Raw genomic sequence first — 6,000 nt, forward strand, 5'->3', positions numbered from 1 at the left:
AGCAGATTGCCCACAAGTACTTGGCTGTGACACACCTAATTCTACACCTTCATTCCTCTCACTGCAGGTCTCAGAGAGGACTGAAGGTCTAGTGGGGTTGGAAATCTCAGCTGATGAGGAGCAAGGAGAGATCCTCTTTGTTCTTTGGTGTGGGTCTTTTAGATACGCTTGCCAACGAACTGCATGGCAGGTCAACATATGTCTGGTCAAGCATGTGGTACCCAAGCGGGAGATATTTTGGCCACGCGAGATACGCTTGAGACATATGTTGCAAATAGCAGCGGTGCGATCTGATGCACTCGTCTCAAAAAAGGCCCACACCAAAGAACTTTTTGAATAACGCGCAGAGACTGCAGCGCCCTGCACATGTGGAGCTTTGGGGTGTGATGCAGTCAATGTGCTGCCCTTAGGCTGGCCCCTGGAGGGCATCCTGCCTCGTTGGTGATGTGCTGCCGCCTCCTCCTCCTCCTCCTCCTCCTCCTCCTCCTCCTCTCTCCTATCAGGCACCCACGTTGAGTCAGTGACCTCATCATCCCCTCCCTCCTCATCACTGGAGCAAACCTGGCAGTATGCTGCAGCAGGGGGAGCATGACTGCCAGATTGCTGTCCTTCTTGGGCACCCCCTCTGTCCGCGCTCATGTTACTGCCTTCATCGAGCTCAGTATCGTCATCAGAGCCTTCCAAACGCTGGGCATCCTCCTGGAGCATGTACCCAACACTGTGGTCAAACAGTTCGAGGGAATCCTCATGAGGACATGGTGGAGCTAGGGAAGGAGTCACTGATGACATTGAGCTGAGGGAAGAGGCCGCTGCTTTGCCAGACAAAGCACCCTGGGCATGGGTGAGAGAGGATGAGGAGGATGAGGACGGCTTGGTCATCCACTCGACCAAGTCTTCCGCATGTTGCGGCTCAACATGGCCAGCTGCCGAAAAAAAGGCCAAGCGTGTCCCATGGCCACGTGCTGATGAGGATGCACCGTCTCCACGACCAGCACTAGATACAGAGCCTGCTTGCCCTCTCTTATTGGCTTGTGACTGTCTGCCTCTCCTTCTTGGCCTTCCAGACATACTAATGGCCTGTAGCTGCACTAAGCTGGGATAGAACACCTGTAATTTTCTTCAAGTAGCTTTATATACTGTAACCAGACAAGCCTGCCTGTCAGTAGGAAGATAACAGGAACGGATCTAGCTGAACACTGTGAGCAGGACGCACTGTACTAAATGTAAATAGTCTAGCTGCCTGACCGTGGTACTAATAGGATCAAATAGAACACCTGTAATTTTCTTCAGGTAGCTTTATATACTGTAACCAGACAAGCCTGCCGGTCAGTAGGAAGATAACAGGAACGGATCTAGCTGAACACTGTGAGCAGGACGCACTGCACTAAATGTAAATAGCAGGAACGGATCTAGCTGAACACTGTGAGCAGGACGCACTGCACTAAATGTAAATAGTCTAGAAGATAACAGGAACGGATCTAGCTGAACACTGTGAGCAGGACGCACTGCACTAAATGTAAATAGTCTAGAAGATAACAGGAATGGATCTAGCTGAACACTGTGAGCAGGACGCACTGCACTAAATGTAAATAGCAGGAACGGATCTAGCTGAACACTGTGAGCAGGACGCACTGCACTAAATGTAAATAGTCTAGAAGATAACAGGAACGGATCTAGCTGAACACTGTGAGCAGGACGCACTGCACTAAATGTAAATAGCAGGAACGGCTCTAGCTGAACACTGTGCGCAGGACGCACTGCACTAAATGTAAATAGCAGGAACGGATCTAGCTGAACACTGTGAGCAGGATGCACTGCACTAAATGTAAATAGCAGGAACGGATCTAGCTGAACACTGTGAGCAGGACGCACTGCACTAAATGTAAATAGCAGGAACGGATCTAGCTGAACACTGTGAGCAGGACGCACTGCACTAAATGTAAATAGCAGGAACGGATCTAGCTGAACACTGTGAGCAGGACGCACTGCACTAAATGTAAATTGCAGGAACGGATCTAGCTGAACACTGTGAGCAGGACGCACTGCACTAAATGTAAATAGTCTAGAAGATAACAGGAACGGATCTAGCTGAACACTGTGAGCAGGATGCACTGCACTAAATGTAAATAGCAGGAACGGATCTAGCTGAACACTGTGAGCAGGACGCACTGCACTAAATGTAAATAGCAGGAACGGATCTAGCTGAACACTGTGAGCAGGACGCACTGCACTAAATGTAAATAGCAGGAACGGATCTAGCTGAACACTGTGAGCAGGACGCACTGCACTAAATGTAAATTGCAGGAACGGATCTAGCTGAACACTGTGAGCAGGACGCACTGCACTAAATGTAAATAGTCTAGATAGAAGATAACAGGAACGGATCTAGCTGAACACTGTGAGCAGGACGCACTGCACTAAATGTAAATAGCAGGAACAGATCTAGCTGAACACTGTGAGCAGGACGCACTGCATTAAATGTAAATAGTCTAGATAGAAGATAACAGGAACGGATCTAGCTAAACTGAATACAGTGTATATATATATATGCAACACCTGGGATGCATATATATACACAATACACTGTAAGTGCAGCTAACTGACTGACTGTTCTGCCTAATCTATCTAACTCAAATCAAATGACACTGTCTCTCTCTCTCTCTCTATCTCTCAGCACACCGGAACACACACTACACAGGGCCGCCGTGCAGGCGGCCTTATATAGTGTGGGGTGTGTACTAAATCCCCTGAGCCATAATTGGCCAAAGCCACCCTGGCTTTGGCCAATTACAGCTCTCTCTACTGACGGCGCTGTGATTGGCCAAGCATGCGGGTCATAGTGCATGCTTGGCCAATCATCAGCCAGCAATGCACTGCGATGCCGCAGTGAATTATGGGCCGTGACGCGCCACACGAATTTAGCGCGAACGGCCCATAACGTTCGCAATTCGGCGAACGATCGAACAGCCGATGTTCGAGTCGAACATGGGTTCGACTCGAACACGAAGCTCATCCCTAGTACTGACTGCTAGACAAGTGAGAGAGGCCTATCCAGGGGAGCAAAGACTGAATCCCACAAGGGGAGCGCATTCAACTACAAGTGATCAATTCCAGAGAATGTTCTAAAGAGTACTAAGGAAAGGTATTTGAGCTTCCCTGCAGCTTTCCTTCTACCTTTTTCCTGCTACTTCCTTGATTCGTTTATTAAAGCATTGGAAAATATACTCAAGTGTTTGGTGCTTATATCGTCCAGAGGTAAACTCTACGGGACCCTAGACCCGGTGCCAGTGAAACAGAGGTATCGAGAGTGAAGGTAACAGCCCGCTATAAACCAGCAGCAGAGTTATTGCTACATAAGAATAAGCCCAGCAGCAGAACAATAGAGAAGCTTCAGTTCAACTTCACTTTTTCATGATAATCTGCTGCTATTGTGTTGTGAACTTAGTGATATTAGTGTTGTGAACTTAGTGATATTAGTGTTGTGAACTTAGTGATATTAGTGTTGTGATCAGGGGCCGCCTGTGTTGTGGGGGGGGGGGGATTTATTATTATAGATTCTATATATCTTGTTACCTGTCTGATCAGTGATCACCGCCGGTCCATTTTCTGTTTGAACTATTTACATTCAACATGAACGACGAAGATTGGACAAAGCAGCGAAGAACATAGAAACGTGGAATCTTTGTCTTCTGGTGTCTGTGGAAAGTTCTAGGAAGATTGGATGGAGCAGCTAAACTATTAATCTATACCGGCGTCGTACAGATCAGCTGCTCCGTCTTCTTCCAACATTCCACAGACACCTTCAATGACAGATTCCACCTTCATTCATTTGGATTTTCGGACGAATGCAATTTTTTAACAAAAAACGAAATAAATAAAAACGAATTTCGGGAGTAACTAAATAAATGTATTTTTCAGACGAAAACGAAATTCCGGAACGAAATATTTTGTTGTGCACATGTCCAGCGCTCACAACCCCCCCCCTGGTAAACATCACATGACAATGAAGCCATCAATGGCCACATCTGACTTCCAACAGACATAAATCTGACATGTATGTGAGACCACATAACACAGCGAGCAAATCGGCTTACCACAGCAAATTGCCAGTGATAAACGATCTATGGAAGAAATGCATGTATGAAAAACAAGAACGTCAAACATCTTCTAAGGGATGCAATTACAGATGTTGGGGGAGGGGTGATAACAATGGGAACAGAGGTGGAAGAACTACAAGTACAGTAAAATCTCGGTTTGAGAGCGTTTTGCAAGACAAGCAAAATGTTTTAATAAACGTTGCCTTGATATACAAGCGATGTCTTGATATACAAGCGATGTCTTGATATACAAGCGATGTCTTGATATAAGAGTAGCGTCACAACTGAGTATAAAAGAGAAGAGAGGAGCCTCTAAGTGTAGTATTTTGGTTACATTTAATGAAGGTACAACATTTCACAACTTATTGCTACACTTAGAGACGCCCCCTCTTCTCTTTTATACTCTGTAACAATAATGCTTTGATATACAAGCGCTTTGGGTCACAATCATGTTTCTGGAAGGGATTCCGCTCACAATCCGAGGATTTCCTCTATAGGGAATGGAGATCCCACATAAACCCAACACTAAAGGATCCAACCCCAAGTGGTACAAAAATCGATGAGCTCCCAATGTTGGTGCCCCCCCCAGTGGGACCCCCAAACATCTGTCATCACATACTGCTGAACAAATGACAAACATGGACAGGGTGACCGCATGTCAGAACTCTGACTCGGTATTCACCCCAAAATAAAAGGGGGTTAGGTGCTAATTCAAGATTTATTAATGTCCCATTCAATATTTAACCCATGGGGGGGGATAACACTTGAGCTGATATATCCAGAAGGTCTCTGGTTTAGACACCCCCCCGATATGTGATCCCCCCCCCCTCCCCCCCGCCAGCGTGGAATAAATTTGTTACTTACTTGAAACTTGGTGCCACCGGAGGGTTCTTGTCATAGAAGTGCGGAGAGTGCCTGGGGACACTACGATCGATAAGACCTTGTTTAATCGAGGAGATGTGGTCATTACCTCTGAGAATGATCGATTGTACGTCCCACATACTGCTTTCTACACGTCATCAGGTAATGTAGTGTGTGGTGCATGTAGTGAGGACCCTCATTTCATGGACATTGGAGAAGGAGGTCGATTGGAAACATTTTGATTTTCTCCGTCCGCAGATATTATATACACAGACATTACATTTCCTGCATGGGTTGTGTCCTTTGGAATCCTGAAAAAAGCTGCCCAGCCAACCTGCATGTGGCTTCCCGGTATTGGAGGCACCCCAAGGTTTGGAGCGCAAACACCAGTCGTAAGGGGTGCGCGATGACGTTCTATGGCGGCAGCGTGTCGACATGACGGCGGCGCTCCCCGCCCCTGATTGGCTGTAATGTCTCCAACAGATGGGCACATGACCTGGCGAGGAGGAGCCGGGGCAACACTGAAGACTTGTGATTGGACATTGGAGTTCTCAGTGTCAGTAATGCACCGGCTGGTATGTTTTCAATGATTATCATTTGAGGCAAACTATTCCCTTTATTAGGGTGGTGCCTAGTAATGGGTCTTATACCCCAGTAGAAGAATGTCGGGTTCATAGCCTGTTGTGTGTTTTATACCACACTGTTCTTTTTATTCTCTCTGATCACTTCATGTACACATCGTGATTGATGGTCTGTAAGTTTTTACCTTTGATTTTTTATTGAATAAACATTTTTTTATCTTGGATTCATCCGTGGAGGCCCTTATATTATTATCTCTATACCCTCTGTATATACCATATCATATATGTCTTCTATTATCTCTATATCCTCTGTATATACCATGTCATATATGTCTTCTATTATCTCTATACTCTCTGTATATACCATGTCATATATGTCTTCTATTATCTCTATACCCTCTGTATATACCATGTCATATATGTCTTCTATTATCTCTATACTCTCTGTATATACCATGTCA

The 6,000-nt window shown here is 45.8% G+C and overlaps 1 protein-coding gene across 2 annotated transcripts in view; it reads right to left on the minus strand.

The window, feature by feature from the left end:
* LOC141108854 (putative glutamine amidotransferase-like class 1 domain-containing protein 3B, mitochondrial) overlaps window positions 1-5,334 on the minus strand; it is a 52,504-nt gene extending 47,170 nt beyond the window's left edge. The window contains exons 1-2 of one of the 2 annotated variants that reach the window (XM_073600822.1): window positions 4,962-5,334; window positions 4,301-4,381 (exon numbers count right to left, since the gene is read on the minus strand). The gene's annotated coding sequence lies outside the window, so the exon portion shown is untranslated. The remainder of the gene's footprint in view (window positions 1-4,300; window positions 4,382-4,961) is intronic. The other variant, XM_073600824.1, reaches the window with a different exon arrangement.
* Window positions 5,335-6,000: the final 666 nt, after the last annotated feature.

The sequence above is a fragment of the Aquarana catesbeiana genome, linkage group LG09 (genome assembly GCF_042186555.1).
Source record: "Aquarana catesbeiana isolate 2022-GZ linkage group LG09, ASM4218655v1, whole genome shotgun sequence".
Classification (NCBI taxonomy): domain Eukaryota; kingdom Metazoa; phylum Chordata; class Amphibia; order Anura; family Ranidae; genus Aquarana; species Aquarana catesbeiana.